This window comes from Sciurus vulgaris (assembly GCF_902686455.1).
Source record: "Sciurus vulgaris genome assembly, chromosome: 5".
Taxonomy (NCBI): Eukaryota; Metazoa; Chordata; class Mammalia; order Rodentia; family Sciuridae; genus Sciurus; species Sciurus vulgaris.
In genome coordinates this window covers 27,452,983-27,470,516 of record NC_136465.1, presented here as the reverse complement: position 1 = coordinate 27,470,516, position 17,534 = coordinate 27,452,983, and the positions used below count along the sequence as shown (strand labels likewise).

Below are 17,534 nucleotides of genomic sequence, written 5' to 3'. Positions count from 1 at the left end.
AATGGACATTAAAAAAAAAAAACTCATCTCTTTATAAACTTAACTATCAAAGACCTCTTAATAATGTTAATATTGTTAAGGGTCAATACTGTTAAGGATTAGAGCAATGAGTTTCTAGGATCTTTGATTAAAACAGATACTTAATAGGTCATGTTGTATAGTAATGGTTTTCACAGGCATCTGGTATATGATAAATATAACCTTTGGTAAGTAATACAGCCATATGGTGGCAAGAGTATTAGATGGAACTCATCCATCAGTCAGCTGGCTTCATGCCCCAAATGGCAGAAGGACAAGGTGAGGCTATGCACTCAACAGGCCCAGTTCAGTCTTTTCTATTCAGTGAGAGTTTAGCTGAATTCACAACTATGGGAAAAACTGTAATCAAGTTAGCTTGGTTTGTTAACACCAAATCCCTCATTTGCCCCATTCCGGCAGTAGCACAGGCAAAAACAGGTTCTGCCCACAAGGATATTCATCAGGAGAACCTCTCTTTTCTGTTTGAACCCTCTTCATCATCTATGCAGATCTTTCAGTGAGAGATCCTGAGAGCTTTTGCTTCTGAAGCACTGATTAAGCCAGAACCACTCTTTCCACGAAACAGGGTTTCCTAGCATTAGTATCACCTCAGTGGATTTAAAATATATATTAAAATATATACTGATGTCTGTGTTCTACCCTCAGACACTATGACTTAATTTGTCTGGGCACCCACTAAATTAACAATGGTTCACAGGAGAAAAAGTGTATATTAGAAGAATATGGACTATGTTGATACATGTACCCAACCTATCCAAATTGTGAAATAGATGCTATAGTTTCGGTTGGCCTATACTAATATAAAAATCAGAAATTTAAATATTTCTCAAATTCACCCACTTCAACAATACACGTTTTAATGGATTCAAATTTCATGTTTATCTTCTTCTAAAAGTTATTGTGAGTTTTCTTTGACTTAATATTTTTTTGTCCAACCTTAAACTTGGTTTTCTTTAGGGTTCTGTGAGAAGTTCATTTGCCACGCCGTCCTCATTCCAGATTACCTCATTCTCTTCCAAGCTTAGTGACCAGATTTATTCTGATGATCCCTATACCCATTTTACCAGCCCATATAAAAGTCCTGATCTCCAGACCTTATAGTCAATTGCTTCCTGAACACTTCTATTTATATGTCTCTGGTGACTAAATTTGACATCCCCAAAGCTGAAGCTGCCATTTACCTCACACCCTGTACCTGTTTCATTTATTGTCTTCCCCTACCTCAAGAATTAGAACCACCATCCACTCAACTGATGAAGTTCTAAACCTGCAGTTCATCCTTGATTTCTTCTGACCCTAAATTCCTGTCAATTCTGTCATCTGTGTAGCTCCTAAATTTGAGCACATCCATTATCCTCACTGCCAGAGCTTTAATTTGAGCCACTCTCACGTCCAAACAACATTATCACAAAAAGTAGTCATGATGATTGTAAAATTATGTTCTAAATATATCACATTTATTAACTTATTTAATCTTGTGAGTTAGGTACTATGATTATCATGCAGACAGATAATCTAATAGAGAAGTTATCTGAGATCAGAATCAGTATGTGGTCAAAGTCAAAATTTAAACCCAGACAGGCTGGCTCAAGAGTCTCTTCTCTTAACCACCATAACTTAGCACTCCTCATCTTGATGCATGAATTTACTATCTTTCTTCATCATTTTTTTCTACAGAGCAGTTGTAGTAACTTTCCTAAAATTCAAATACGAGCAAGTTTAACTTCCCTGATTACAACATTCCACCAATAGCCCACCACCTTCAGGAGAGTTTATTCTTCTTAACGAGGTTGATGGTTTTACCAGGCTCCAACCTGCATTTATATAATGTCTCCATCATTACCAAAGAAGGCAAGGGTCAGCTAACTTTTTATGTAAAAGGTAGAGTAGTGAACATTTTTGGCTTTGCAGACAAGAATGTCTCTGTTGCAATTATTCAAGTTTGCCATTGTAGTGTGAAAGCAGCCACAGACAATTTAAACTTCAATAGGACTTCATACACAGGGCTGGGAATGTAGCTCAGTGGTAGAGCACTTGCCTAGCATGTGCAAGGCCATGGGTTCAATTCCCAGGTCTGGGGGGAAGAAAAAAACTTCATATACAAAGATAGATGGTGGGCTGGATTTGGTTTCCTGATCCCTGCACTAGATAATAAATTCTGTGAAAGGGCAAGGTCTATGGTATATACTACTGCATTCCCAATGTTTATCCTGGCATATAAGGCTTCAATGAAATGCAATGAATGAATTCTAAAATTTCTGCTTTGATGGTAAGAGAAATTTTGAGAAGAAAGGGGAAAGACAAAGAATGGAGAATTTGAAATTAAAGAGAAGGGTTTGAGTCAGATAGACCCTTACTGCCAAAACCTTTGAATTCACCAAGGACGTAACTCTATATTCTCTGTACAGTATTATTTTCTAAAAAGTGATATATAACAGCACCAGAAAAATTTAATTTGCTTACTTCTCAAAGCCTGTACACCATTAAATCTGAAGGCAGAACCAAATTCCATAAATATCTGTCCAACCCAAGTCAATTAAGAATAATCATGTCAAATCTTAATATTATGTGATTCAAAGAATGGCTATGAAGCAGTGTAATACTTAGCTCCCTTGAGAAGGAAAACTATACATTCTCTCTTCCTGAGAGCAAATGAGACTCAGTGGATGCCTCTGAGACTCACTGGCACTATGAAACTTTCATAAGCAACAACTGATTTACTGTATAGTCAAAATCAATGAATCACTTTGACTAGAAATGGAAGAGAATCATTAGATAATTTTCTCAGATTGTTAAGTTCCTAAAGGTGGAAATGAACTGAAAAATATAGTGACTTATTATAGATGGTAATATAAAATACCAGAAATAAGGCTAGACTAGTCACTGTCCACCTTAAACTTAAAAAGTACCCCTACCCTGTATCCCCAAAACCCACTTATGTGTGCCATTTTTCCAAGATGGTCATGGTGGAAATTTTATGAATACAGAGAATTTAGAAAAAATGGTTTTTGGAGCAAATGACAGTAATCTAGGCTTGTTTGAATTTCAAATCATAGATAGACCTTAGAAAACCATACTTATAATGATGAGTTTAGGTAGTCACATTATTTCTTGAGAAATTACAATTTAGCAAAAATGACCACTATTGAACAATATGCATACTCTTCGGTTATGCTCCTATAAGCCAAAGAATTTAAAAGCAAAATCTGATAAATTTCACTCTGTAATTTGAAGCCTTCTTGATCAAATCCACCTCTAGTTAAGAAAAGCCACATTAGCATCCTTTCTTTGGCTGCACTTACTCACCTAGGAGCAGAAGAAACAGGGACAAATAGAGCAGGAAGGGAGGTTGTAAAAACAAAGCAGGTGTTAGAAGTTCAGAGGAAACAGGGTGTGCTCATGGGCAGGGCTCCTCACACTCTCACCAATTTGTGGCAGGATAGAGGAGAGAGTATGGGGTGCTCAGGCCTCAGTACCCTTGTGTTTCTCTGCTTAACTACAGCTAGATTCTAACCTAACCCATCTGACATTTTGCTCCTTTCAGAGCGGGAGAGCTGACTGCACTGGGAATTGTAGCCCTGCTGGGTATGCGGGGGAGGGGTCAAGAGATTTGTGCTTAATCAGGGCTTAAGATGGATAAACCCAAGATTAAACAGAGACCTCACCAGTCCTTGAATATCTAGGATGTCATCCATTACAGGTAAGAACTCTATTTCCAAATATATTTTAAGACTCTTAAACTAGGAAGAGATTTAAGGCCACTTCCTAGTGGCAATAACTGTCAGCAACTAGGGCAGAACTGGAAAATGGAAAAAGTGTTCTATTTGTTAAGTAAATTTATGTAAATATAAAAATTCCACACAAGCTCTGGGTATGGCTTAGTAAAATACCATGACATTCTGATAAGAATTATCTGCTGGGAGAAATATACATGATATACATTTTTCTTTTTTTTTTTAAAGAACCCAGCCAAGATAAAAACTAAGAGTTAACAGAACAGAGAAAAGAGCAGTATCATTGTGACTACTCCACCCAAAGAAATCCAGGTCAGTAACTCTTACCCTATAGACTTAGGCAGAGGAGCCAAGCTAAGTACTACAGTAAATCACTTAAACCCAAACTTAACTCTAGGGACTGAAACATTAAGACTCTTGACTACAGAGAGCTGCCCATTACATAATAACTAATGGTTACTCTTTATTTTTCTTTGGAAGCCTTCTGATACACTACAGAAACCACAGTTACAAGTGGGTAAGTTAGTGTTGCTTGTTAAAACACATACTGGATTTTACCAGGGAATTTCTGAAAAGGAATTTTGAGCCAATTAAATGTTACCCCTCTTCAACCACATAAGCAAAATATAAAATGCAACATATAATGCAGATCCATCCTGTATGATGGTGAATAATACAGAAATTAATGTCTTTCTAAAGTTGGCTAGGTCGCATTTTTGAACACATTAAGTCATCTGAATAAAAGGAAGATTCCCATTATATGAGTCTTCTGATAAATTTCATTGTTATGTAACAAATCAACCAATCTTTAGATTTTCATGCACATCATTTGGTTTTCTTAAAAGGGGTACCCATCTGCACTGACAAAATAATTTCTTGAAGATTTCTGTGTATCCTAGAATAATTATGATCAACTACAAAATATCTAGAGAGGACAAGTTTTAGGTCCTTGGATCTTTCTCCACAGTTTTACCACAATTTCTTACTCATTGTAGGATAAGATAGTTTTGTGACCTGGCTGCCTAATGGTAAACAACCTTGAAAATACTATATGTTGGTGCCCTTCAACAGATGAGTGGATAAAGAAAATGTGGTACATATACACAATGGAATATTACTCAGCCATAAAGAAGAATGAAATTATGGCATTTGCCAGTAAATGCATGAAACCGAAGACTTCATGTTAATAATAAGCCAATGCCCCAAACCCAAAGGCCCAGTGTTCTGATACTGACTCACAATATGCATGTGGAGGTTCACTGGATTGGACCAGGAGAAGAGAATGGGAATGGAAAGACAGTAGAATGATTTGGACATAACTTTCCTATGTCCATATACAAATACAGGATCAATGTAACTCCACATTATGTACAAACACAAAAATGGAAAGTTATACTCCATGTATGTATGATGTGTCAAAATATGTTCTACTGTCATGTATAACTAGAAAGAATAAATTTAAAAATTTTAAAAATACTATATATTCAGTAGAATATTTGATAATCAACTATTTGAGTTACTGCTGGGCATGTGGTGCACTGTAATCCCAGCAGCTCAGGAGGTTGCAGCAGGAGGATCAAAAGTTCAAAGCCAGCCTCAGCAACTTAGTGAGGCCCTATGCAACTTAGTGAGAACCTGTCTCAAAATAAAAAATAAAAGGGTTGGGGATGTGGCTCAGTAGTTAAGTGCCCCTGTGTTCAATCCCTAGTACAAAAACAAAACAACAACAACAAAAACCCACACCAAAAAAAAACTATTTGAGTTACCAAAGATAAACTCATAAGGTTACCAAAAGTTATCTATATTTTCTATCCCTGGTTCAAACATCCTTTCCAGCCTCTCTCTCTGTAGACTGAATTCCCTTTTTAAGCATAAACATGTGCACAGTCATCCCAGGTGTATCTAATCCAACCAAGGCTTCTTCCTCTGGGTAAATGAGGAGTTTGGGATGCTCAGAGTAGAAAACTTTGATCTCTTATAAGCATTTAAAGTCACCTAAGAAACCAAACAAAGGTTAAACAAGTTTCTTTCCTTCATTTAATACAGCATATAAAAAATATTGGCACATCAGTTGCATATATTTTGCCTTTGGATAGTAATTATGCCCTGAGGTATCCCCAGTTTTAAATTAGCCACATGTCTGGTTACCATGGTCATCGGTAATTAAAGCAGACCTCTGAGTAAGTTTTAATATTCCACCTCCCTCATATACATTGGACAGTGGTGATACACATTTTTTTTGTGTGTGGAGGCAACTCTTCATTCAGGCTTTAGGAAAATTACTCAAGTAAGAAATAGTACCCAATTCTAACAGATAAGTATAAATTTCTTTATAGGATATAATTATTTAAGGTGTTTCAGAAATAAGAGGTCATACTAACAAAAAACCTTTGGAAATATAAAAATATTTCATTTCTGAGTTTTACCTTTAGAAACTCTAGATTATTTCAGTGATAGTTTAAAAGTACTTTTGGAAGTGATATTGAAAGAATGGACATTTTTTTAAGCTGTCTGTTTTATCTCAACTCCCTAAGGTCTCCCTCCCAGTGACGGGAACAAAGCCCTTAAAGCTGTTCCAGGAAACAGCCCCAAACAGAGAGTAAAAGAGTAAATTGAGCCTGATAGCCAGATAGTGCTCAAACAGTAGGATTACCAGAAACTATTGACCAGAATCTACACCCTGTTGTAAAACATTGTGAAACATGTTGTATGTTATCAGCAAACCCAGACCCCCTTTGAAATTTCCCGGCAGCTTTGTTCCCCATTTTTCCTTTTTTTTCCCCCTTTTCCCTCTTTCACGTGCGACCCCTCCCGATGTGTGGTTTCTGCCTTTATAAACCTACAAGATTTTCTGCTAGGGACTCGACTCCTGGACTCCTGCATGAGTCATGAGTCGGGTCCCAGCGCGCTGGAATAAACACCTCTTGTGGTTTGCATCAAGTGACGCCTCCTGCGGTTGATTGGGGTTGCCATGGATCCATGGGACAGAGTTGGGGTTTCCTTTTTGGGGACCTTACAATATCAGTAAATATGGGTTAAAAATCCATTACATTTACTTAGAAGTTTATAGTATAATTCTGAGCAAACTTCAGTTCATCCAGACTAAAGTACATGATCAAATTGATTAACATTATGCTAAAAATTACTTTTTAAAAACCATGTCCATTTATACTGCACATTTTAAAGGTATCAGATAAACTGCAGATTCCTTATTAGTAAAAACTTTCAATTTTTAACCTAGAGGTTGAAATTATAACCAGAAAAAGAGATTTCACACAAAATTCTTCTCCGTTTTGACCTTATAATCTCTAATGTTCTATAAATGTGAAATTCCCATTAAGCATACAGTAGTTCAAATCAGCAACTTAAACTCAGAATTCAGCTTCTGGTAACTTCTACCCTCCTCCCACAGTCCTGTGAATGTTTTTATCATTCTCTTCCTGCATTATCTTAGTTGTTTTTCCCTAGACTGAGAACTCTTTGAGCACAGTGCATATTACTTTTCTGTGTGCCCCAAGCACCAAGTACCCAGTAGGCACTCAATGCATGTTTATTTGGTGACTGAGTACACAAAGAATATCTAGCTGTGGATCATCTGTTATCACCTTGCTGGAATAAACTGACTTTGGATCTTTATATTATCATATGCTTAATTTAAGCTAGCATTTCAGAAATCCAAATGAGATAACAGAAAACATTACTTTCCTACACATCTAAAATTTGAATAATCTTTTTTTTTTAAGTTTCTTCTCCAGATTTGGATAATGTTTGCAAATGAAATTTGGTGCTTCATAGAAAATGAGTACTTTATTTAAACATGAGAAAGTAAATCTGCTGATGTCAGTCATAGTTCTCTAGGCCAATTTATCTTGTAAATGGCTTTCTGCTAAATTTGGGATTGTTGTAAATAGTAATAGGATAAAGATTCTAAATCAGACCAGAAAAAAATTAGGTAATACTTGGAGGTAAATTAAATGAAGAAGTGTGCAAAGGGCCAAAATATAGGTTCTTTTGTGTAATAGGAAAATAACAAATTGATAATCCTTTTATTAAAAAAAAACCTTTCATTACATAAGACTATTTAATTGGTCCAGATCAAAGTTATTATCATAGATAACTAATCAAAAACTCTATGAAACTCATGAAATTTTAAAATATTTATGAAATTGAAATAATTTTTATCTTTCAGAGATCTTATGAAAATTTATGTTTTAGCTAATGAACTGAATCATGAATATACTTGTAGGCTTTAAAATCTTTCATATTGTGCATATTTAATATTAACTCTTTAGTTGGTTTGAACTGAATTTTAAGAATCACTTATGAGTATTAAATGACCAACGAATCATCAGTTAGTATATTTCAGGAGGTGATATAAAGTTATATTTGTCCAAGTTTATGATGTCATTTCAGTGCTAAGAGCACATATTATCAGGACAGGGCCATAAATACAAAGCATACCAATGCCATTTAAAAGCCCCATCTCCTACAGGTAGTAAAAGGCAGATGATAATACTTCTTTGCAATCATAAAAGGCTATAGTGGTTAGATTTTAAATCTTCATGTTTGGGAGCTAAGTAATCCCTGAATTAAAAAAGAGGGCTCCTAAGTAGAATTTTCATTTTATAGATCATATATAAGTTATATAAAATATTTTAAGAAAACTATCAATACTTTCTGATATATTCTACCAAAGTATTCCTATAAAATGACCTATCTAAAAATAAGAAAGGTATTAGGAGTGAGAAGAAAAAAATGAAAGCAAAGCATTGAGAGAAGGATTATAAAATAAAATCTGTGAAGATTTTTAAACACATGAATAATTTATGTATGAATATATATTATGTATGCACATGGAGACAGGAAATATACATTTAAAAACCAAATAGTTTAGAAGGATAAGAAATAAGAAATTAACCCTGCTGAATAGACCCTTCAAAAGAACAATCACAGCATTTCATCAGGTGAAGAAAGGAGGAACTACTTAAAAGCTGAGTTGATTGAAATGAGGTCACATCTGCTCCTCTTTTGCCCACTCACGTTTTGAAACTTTGTTTTAGCTTGTGCCAATCAACTCTATTTTCTTACCTAGAATGACTAAGAATCTCTTTTTATTTATTCTCTTTTCCACATCATCTGTAAAACACTTAAAAAGAGTATTCCCAACATCAATTCCTGGAGACCACACTATTAACATTTTTTTTTTTTTTAAATCTAGGAAAGTACTTATTTAGTACTGTCCTTTGATTCTTGTTTCTGAGCTAATAATGCATTTTATAATTTAGTGTCAGCCAAAGCCAAGCAGACAGTTTAATTCTTAATCCTCCTTCACATCTGGCAAATCCAGTGAAACCACATAATGATTTCGAATCTTCCTGAAAACCTTATAGGAAATTATGTCACCAACAGAATCATCAATAATTCTTTCGACATTAAGGAAAACATTTTACTGAGTAGAGTAAAATGAAGTAAAATGTGGCATTTGTGTTGGAAGAGAATGTTTAATACTGTCTTGAAAGCCAAAAGAGCAATGTCCTATTATCCCTCTAGGGGAGAAATTCAAGAATGCATACAGCACTCCCACATGAAGTGTTCCTATTTTATGCAGCTGGAAATGCATAAAACAGCTTTTTCTCTAGTGCTTCCTCACTTTGCCCTGAAGCCTGGCTTTCATAACAGCTCATAAAAAAAGTATTGCAATGTGGGACTTTACAACTCTTACATTTTGATTGGTTTAAGATAATCTTCTGCAAATCTGGAAAAAAAAATCACCCCATGAAAGAAAATACCTCAAAGTTTTCAAGGTAGATATATCATTTTGAAGCACAGATCAACATTTTGCTATCATGTCATGACTAGAAATTCACTTTAGGAGGGTTCGACAAGCTGACATAATTATGCAAGACAGAAAAATATCTTAATGTAGATCAAGGTTATTCATGTAATAAACTTTTTTGATATTTTTTTACTTTTCAACTATCAACATGCCTGATCTCAAGGGAGAATGTTTACCAGTGATACTCAAGTTTATCTGGAATATATTAGGTATTTGGGTTACTATTTATATGCATCATTAAAAGATAAAAGAACTGTCCTTTAGTTATCCAAATATTTATAACAGGTCTACTACATGCCAGGCACTGTACTCTAAGGGAATCACTGCCTGGGGGTAGTGAAGCCTGGGAAGGCTGTGTCTGAAAATAGTAGGGGCTTCCCAGCACATAGGTGGTAGTGAGGACTGGTAGGTAAGGAGGCAGGGACAGAAAGCGGGGCATGGCAGTCACTCTAGGCAGAAGCAAAGGTATAAAAACACAAGAACGTGGACTGTTCTGCAAAACTCAAATGTTTTGGTGTAGTATGTGCAGGGAGATGACAGACGATACTTGAACTGGAAGATCCTCAGAGACATCTTAAGAACTGCCAAGTGGTTTAGAATTCATCCTCTTAGAAACTGGAGCCATGGAGGGGTATATGCCAGATCAAAGTTATATTCTAGAATTAGAAATCTGGTAGAACAAATGACTGGAAAGTGAAACTAAGATGTTTTCAGAAAGACAAGGAAAAAAAATGGAAAAGGAATTACGAGAAAAAACAATGCAGGAGAGAATTCCAAAAGAGGAGTAGGTAATGGGACTAAAAACTGAAGGCATGGTGTTAAATTAATGAGATTTACAAAGTCTGAAGATATAGGTAAGGCAAGTTGAGTTGTTTAGTTGCAATTCTGCAGCATGACTTGCTTACCACCTATGACTAAATTGCACTGATGGAGGCTCCAAAGCATGGATCTAGAGGCCTTAGGACTTTTTGTGTTTATTGCTATCCAGCTATTGATGGAACCATCACACCGCTTTTCATCATCTCGAGTACTAGAGGCATTTCTATGATATTCTTGTTCTGCCCTGGATGTCACTTTGAAATGAGATGTCTAACTGATTGATTAACAAATATATACTGAGTAGCTACTATACACCAAGTTACAGGGATGCAAAGATAAAGAAATACATCCCTGCTCCTGTGGAATTTTCTGTCCAGAGGAAGAGGCAGATAATCAAATCACAAATAGGGGCAAAATGTGGCTGGAGTATAAAGGGTGATGGGCCTCAGTGTCAGTTGAGGTTGAAGACAGACAGCAGCCAGGCCAAGCAGGGTCTGTGTCCATGGTAATGAGTGTGGTCTTATTCTGAGAGCAGTGAAAAGTGTGTTAATAGTTTACAATTTAATGCATTATGGAAAGGACATGAGCATTTTGAAAAGAACCCTTAGAGGGTTGAGGAATAAGAGAACAAATTAGAAGGAAGTCACAGTGGATGAAAATAGATCAGGGAATGTATAGTACTAGCCAGGATGAGCATCTTGACTACAGAGAAAGAAAAGTGGATAGATTCACAGGTTCATTAGGAAGTAAAATAGAGATGCCTCAAGATGGACTGGATATCTAACTTGCAAAATGCAAGTTTCTATACAATTATATGCTATTCACTATAAGAGAAAACCCTGAAAAAGACAGCACTGAAGATGATGAGGTCCTTTTTTAGACATGCTGAGTTTGAAGTGCTTCTGCAACATTCATGAGAAGGACAGATTTACAGCTTTACAGCTTAGAAAAAGTCTGACCTAGAGAATAAAAGTTTGGTGGACATCTTTATGTTGATAGTAACTGACATAAGGACTTTCATAGGACAAAAGATGGTGACATTATAGTGAGAAAAGGAGAATGCCTTGGAACTCACGCGGAGGAATCTCTTCAGAGATCTTCCAAGGAAACAGAGGATCAGCACAATATATAGGAAAACCAAAACCCAAGAAAAACCAAGTCAGCGTGCTCAGTAACACGAATCTGAGGGGCGACTTTAGGGAAAGCTGTTTTGGTGGTATCACTGTGTCAAGAGACCAAGTAGCATGAGTGGAGATGAGCTGGGAGGTGTGCAAGCAAGAGTAAACAGGATGTGTGAAAAGTTCACCTTCTAGGGGCAGTATAGAGATGCACAGGTACCTGGAGGAAACAGGAGGTGCAGTGAGGAGTGTGGGTTGGTTTGTTTTGTTTTAATAGGGAAGACTCGAGTATTTCTAAAACAAACTCAAGGGTGAAACATTAAAATACGCATGAGAGAACAGGTAATCAAGAGTAAGAAAGTCCCTGAGAATGGGGAAGGGATGGGAGCCAAAGTAGTTGCAGGCTTGGTCAGGAGGAGGTCAGCCCCTGGACTGTAAAAGGAAAGACAAGCGAGTGCAGACACCAGCATTTTTCTCCTCCATGGGATTTAAGTTCTCACCACTGCTGTCTGAACTACTCCATCAGCTTCCTATTTAATCTGTTCTATATACTGTATTCAAGCTGTCCTCTTACTCAATCGTCAGTCATGCTCTGTCAGGAGATTAAAAAAATAAATAAATAAAAAATCACTGAGTCTGGCCTGCAGGTCTTGGCTCAGGTTGTAACCTTAGCCTACCAGCACTGCCCTGTTTCCTTCTCTTCTTTCTTTCCAAGTTCATTTCCAATTCCATTTACACAGATTTAGCCCTTGCCATCTGCTCTAGTATTTTTTTCCTTTTGAAAATTTCTATGTGATACTTTTCTAATTCTTTTTTTTTTTGATTTTTTTTTTTAGTTGTAGATGGACCTTTATTTTTATTTATCTGTATGTGGTGCTGAGACTCGAACCCAGTGCCTCACACATGCTAGGGAAGCACTCTGCTACTGGGCCACAGCCTCAGCCCCTTTTCTAATTCTTTAACTATCCCATGTTGTCTTTTCTTCTCCAACCAGACTACAAACTCTAATTAAGAAGTCTTGCAGTCTTTTGCTCAGGAAAAGTTTCTATTATGTATCTTCTAAATCTGTCATTTCTATTTTCCTTAAGCAAAATAAGCAAAATAACACCTATTCAATAGGAAACATGATGCTTCTGGCCTCCATGTTTCTAAAAGAGGGTCTGTCTTATGTTTTTTAGATGGATTATTTTGGAGGGAGACAGTAATGCAGAATTCAATTTTTAAAATAATGAAATACTGTTAAGTATGTTATATACTACAATCCTCACAACTATCCAGGGAGATCAGTAAGATAAGTCTTGTAATTTTATATTCTCACATTTTGTAATTGAGGAAGCTAAAGATTAGAGAGACTAAATTCCATTGCAATAACATATAATTAGTAAGTAATTGATCTAGGATTTGAACCCTAGTCTGTGTGGCTACTAATCCTGAGCATGTAGTCACAAAGCTAAAGTATTTCAAAAAGACTGGTGATGACTTCTAGGAACTGAGAATTTTATAAAAGCAATTAATTTTAGTGACCTTTCAAATGCCCAGTTAATATACACTACTGTATCATTACTCTGTTTTTTAATCACATTACAAAGTCTTTCTTTTGCAACGACTTACACCAAAGAAATAGCCAATTGTGACACTCTGCACTATATCTGCCTTGTCAAGACTTTCTTGCTCCTCCAGTGTGTTAGGTTATAATTTCCCTTGACAGCATGTGAAACAAGGGAGAAAGCATTCTGAACAATTTTACACAAGTAATTAAATAAATCTCTCTCAAAAGCAAGGACTAAAGTGTTTTTTGTCATATGTTAAGCTGACTGTTCTGACATACCACTGCGAATTTTGAGGGGGTCAAAGGATCATTAAAAAACACCCTCACCTTTTTTTTGACCAAAAAGATTTCTGTGGTTATGGACAAAACCAATTATTTATGATCAAGCTCCTAACTACAGTTTTGTTGATATTCTAATCTAACCAAAACTTCCCAAATACTTGATTCCATAAAGACAGATGAAGCTCATTACATCATCACAAAGGAACTACTGTGCTTCTCAGGACATGTGAACTGAGACAATAGTTCTGTTTATTTTCTTCCCATAGTATAAGAAGTATCAATTAGAAAAAGGAGGGAAAGTGCTCACAGAGGACTTATCCACAGATGCAATCAACAGTCTGTTTTTTAGGACACATAAGGAAGCTTACTCTGAAATTGCAACTGAAACTGAACCAATTACAAGTAGCACACCAAGACACTGCTTTTATAGAAAATAATTTAGGATGTTTTCTAATTTAATCTCTGATTTATTATGTAAGTACACAAATTACATGCATATGAAAACATTAATATATGATGCAATTACTTTCAAATTAATTTTCCATTTCTATTTCCATTTCTTATTCTTGTTAACCACTACTCACTGCTTTTAGATGTTAGAAAGAAATCTTTCTGGGGTTTTTGTTTGTTTGTTTGTTTGTTTTTGGTACCTGGGATTGAACCAAGGGGCTTTTAACCACTGGGCCACATCCCTAGCCCTTTCTTGTATTTTATTTGGAGACAGGGTCTCCCTAAAGTGCTAAGTGCCTCACCAAGTTGCTGAGGCTGGCTTTGAACTTGAAATCCTCTTGCCTCAGCCTCCTGAGTCGCTGAGATTACAGGCATGTGCCACTGCACCTGGCCAATATTCCAATTTTATAATAAAAATGTTTATAATACTCACAATTCTTTCTAGAACATCTTATAAACAATTCGAGTGGTCATTTCAAGAAACTTTTTGGCACCTTAAGAGAAGGAAACCCAGCAGCTGCTAAGCAAGAGGAAGCAACCCTACCAATTAGCTGAGAGAAGCCAGTCAGTCACACATGCCTGAATTCAGCTGTCTGACACATTTCAACTGCCACTGGTAACACATAAGCTGCCAAAGTGATACAACTGAAATCTGATATCCTTTTGCAATCTGGGTAAAATTCTGGTGAATAATATGCATAATAATTGGGAGAGTTAATTTTAATGAAGTACCTCAATTTTATTCTGCCATAATCATATCTGATGACCCTAAGTCATCCATTTTTTTTCTATTTAAAGATTTACTTCTTTTACCTTGTATAGGGAAGGTACACAATACATTTAACCAGGTATGTATGAATGAAGGGAAAAGGAAACCTGCTGTTACTCCAGCACACACTGAAGACAGCCTGCCAACTGTCAAAGTACTGCCAAAATTAGAACAAAACTTCCAAAGGCTTAACAGGAAAAGTGGAAGAGGCAAAAAAAAAAAAAAAAAAAAAAAAAAAAGTGATAAATCAATTTAATCAGTGAAAGTGTTTTATAGAGTACCGTTGTCCACCATGATAGCAACTAAAAGAGAAAGGGACAGAAGAACCCTTACAACGTAACAAACACTATTTCAAGTGCACGACACCTACCACTTTTAACCCTACAATAACCCTTTGATTAAGGAACCATTATTCTTCCATTTTACAGATGAGAAATGTGAGGCACAGAGAGTAATTTACTGAAAACCAAAAATGGAGGAGGTAGCTGAGGATTCAAACCCAAGGTTTCTGGCTCCATAGCCCACGTTCTCAACTATTTCACTCTCTCCATGGAGTAAGGAATCCACCTTTTTTGGGTTTTTGGGTTTTTTTAGCTTTTCAAAACTAAAATTTTGAGGGAACTTTAGATAGATATCTATCTTTAAGATTTTTTATATGCCTAAACCTACATATATTCCTTTGAATCACTGTTAATTTCAATCAGATCATTTCAATAAAAATTTCTTTACTTTCAAACTAATAATAACGCTATTAACTAGGATTAGTAATAATTCACAGAGTACTATTTTAATAGAAATAAACTTCTGGAAATTCAATTACTATTTCAAAAGTAGGAATAGCTTCCTACGATACCCACTACCTAGGTGAATATCAAGAAGTAGGAAAATGTGGTATACTGAGAATGATACTCTCATCTCATGTTATTTTATTTCTAAAAAGGAGAAAAAGAAATTACTTTCATTTAGTCACTTTGACACATAAGACCATTAACTGTGTTGCTATGCTTGCTTGTTGTGATTTCACAGAAACAGAATGGTTTTCAAAAATCCACTGTTTGCCACTGACAAATATGAAGCAAATAAAGTATGGTTCTCGAATTGACACCAAGGAAGATTTGCCAGCATTTCTATTCCCTAAGGCATGTTAGTATTCCTGAAAGGCATCTTCAATTTTGGTCACATGTAAGTTGCACTAAGAGCCCATTTTAACAAATATCTTGTACATTTACTCCATGCTATGCTTGCTACTAGACTTACAGAAAGTTAAAAGGTAGTGATGGCTCCAAGAAGCATAAAATCGCCTTATAAACATGTATCAGTGGTTTAACCATTTTTAGGATGACAAAGATCTCCGACCACCTCCGAGAGAGTGAGAAAGAAACGTACAAACAGTCTAATGTTGGTAGAATTCTTTGTACAGCCATCTGGCTCACTAAGTACCAAGATCCTTAAAAACATTCATTCCTCCTGACTACAGAATTTCAGACCTAGAATGTATTCCTAGTAATTGTAATTATAGAAAAAAATTATGCATAAATGTTCCCTGCAGTGTATACCAGCAAATATACTAGAAATTAACAGAATATCCATAAAGAGAGTATGGTTAAGAATGTTATGCTTCACTTAACACAATGGAGCAATATATAACTATAAAAAGTTTAAGCAAAATAATTTTTTAAAAGGAGGCAAATACATTGGCTATACATAATGCTTTATACCATATGACCTCAAATATGCAAAAAGAAATAAAAACAATGAAGTGTTATCTCTAGTGGTCAGATTTTAGGTGATTATTGTGTTATATCTTTGTTTTCCTTATTCATATACTGAACATATGATTGTGTGCCTTTTAAGAAACTGTTATGCTTCCTATTGTTTGTTTTTAAAGTTTTTTCAGAAAAAAATTGACCTGTCAGAAGACAGTTTATATAATGACTTGAACTTTTTTTTCCAATAAGGAAGTTCTTTATCACAGTATGCTATCAAACTTGTTGATTGCCAAAGAGATCATTTTCATAACTTAAGGACCAAACAGAAAACACCACTATGAGCAGTTGAGAGAGGGCTTAGAGAAAAGTATTTAGGACCACAAAAGGATTCTGCTGAAAGTTCACTTGCAGGGGGTATCTAGGAATTTTTTTTGTTTGAGAACACAACCAAACTTATGTAGCACTCAAAAAAAAAAAAAAAAAAATAGCATCAAGCAAATTTTTTAAAAAGGTATAAAAAAACATTATGTGACTGGGCGCAGTGGTACACGCCTGTAATCCCAGTGGCTTGGGAGGCTAAGGCAGGAGGATTGCAGGTTCAAAGCCAGCCTTAGCAAAAGGAAGGCGCTAAGCAACTCAGTGGGACCCTGTTACTAAATAAAATACAAAATAGGGCTGGGCTCAGTGGTGGAGTAGCCCTGAGTTCAATCCCTGGTACCCCCAAAAACGAAATAAAAAAACTATGTGAAGTCAATTATAAATCACTCAAACATTATGGTGGATGATATATTCTAAAATGAGACATTCATGAGATAGAAGCCTAAGGCCTACACAGCATAGGGCTTTATGTAAAGATATATACATCTTTTTCAAAAAGAGGAAAGTAAATTCTGCACAGTACATTTGTCTCTTTACTTACATTTTCTCTCAGTTCAATCTTCCTCAAGATACTTCTTAAAAGAGACAAATTGGAATTTTTAAAATTAAGTTAAAAAATTAAGGAAGTTAAACATCTTTATCTTGATTTCTCTCCGAAGTGGTAAAAAAAAAAAAAAAAAAAAGGAATTAAAAGGAATGATAGAATTTTAGCATCAATTTTAGGCTATTTTTTCTTACACTGGCTTTTAACCACACATTAAAGCATATTTGACATATGCATAATTTTAAAGTATTTCATTTCTACTATAGAAAATACTGTAAAGCAAAGAAGTTATGTTGCTGGGTGCTAA

General features: G+C 35.6%; 1 protein-coding gene across 4 annotated transcripts in view; it reads right to left on the bottom strand.

Moving 5' to 3' along the window:
• The window catches only part of GALNT7 (polypeptide N-acetylgalactosaminyltransferase 7), a 131,699-nt gene that overhangs the window by 62,053 nt on the left and 52,112 nt on the right, over positions 1-17,534 (bottom strand). The window lies entirely within an intron of this gene.